The sequence below is a fragment of the Bison bison genome, unplaced genomic scaffold (genome assembly GCF_000754665.1).
Source record: "Bison bison bison isolate TAMUID 2011002044 unplaced genomic scaffold, Bison_UMD1.0 scf7180017864518, whole genome shotgun sequence".
Lineage (NCBI taxonomy): Eukaryota > Metazoa > Chordata > Mammalia > Artiodactyla > Bovidae > Bison > Bison bison.
In genome coordinates, this window is record NW_011495071.1 from 20135486 (window position 1) to 20136433 (window position 948).

Genomic DNA, 948 nt, shown 5'->3' on the forward strand with positions numbered 1-948 from the left:
CCTTCAGGGGGAACTAGGAGTCCTGTGACTATTGTTTAAGCTATTATTACTTTCCTTGCTTGACTGCTTTCCGTTTCTGCATTTTCCACTTCTTTAATCATTAACTGGATCTTCTCTTTGAAATCTGAGGAAGGCCTAGGAGATGAAAGCTTTTTATACAAACAAACAGGGGACACAGAGGGGCTTGTACCCAGGAGGCCCTTTCAGAGTCCTGCTTGGTTTCACAATGTGTTTAATACTGTACTGAAAGTGAAAAACAATGGTTGTCCGGTTGCAGGATGGTTGTCAGTGTGTCAGTTGTTTCCCCTCTTGATGGTGTGGCTGACTGGAAGCTGTGACTGCTGCCACCCAGCATCATGAGAGGGTCATACTGCATATTGTAAGCCCAGGAAGAGATCAAAGTTCAAAAATTGAAATACAGTTTCTACTGAATGCACATTGCTTTTGTGCCATTTTAGAGTTGAAAAGTGGAAAGCTGAACCATGGTAATTTGGGTACCATCTGTGGTTGGGAGATTCCTATAAAAATCATAAATGAATAAAAGATGTACACTGTTGCAACTAATGAAGTAGGTAAAATGAAGCTGATGAATGCTGTCTGGGGAGTGAAGCTGGCGCTCTCCCACCTGTTTGTGGAAATATGAATCAATACAACTTTTTGGGAATTAACTAGATGGTCTCACAAACCATAAAAATATTCATTCCATCTGGCTCAGACATTTACTTCTCAGAAATTCTCCTAAGAAAACCTGATATATTGACAAAGAAGTGAACAGGTATTCACTATACCATTAGTTAGAAGAATCAAAAATGACAATAATCCTAATGCCCCACAGTGGGGAAATAGTTGAGACCATTAAGAGGTATCCCTACAGTGGAGTATAATTAGTCATTAGAACTGTTTAAGGCTTTTGATGCTATGAGAATGCTCTTGTGTTGAATTAGAATG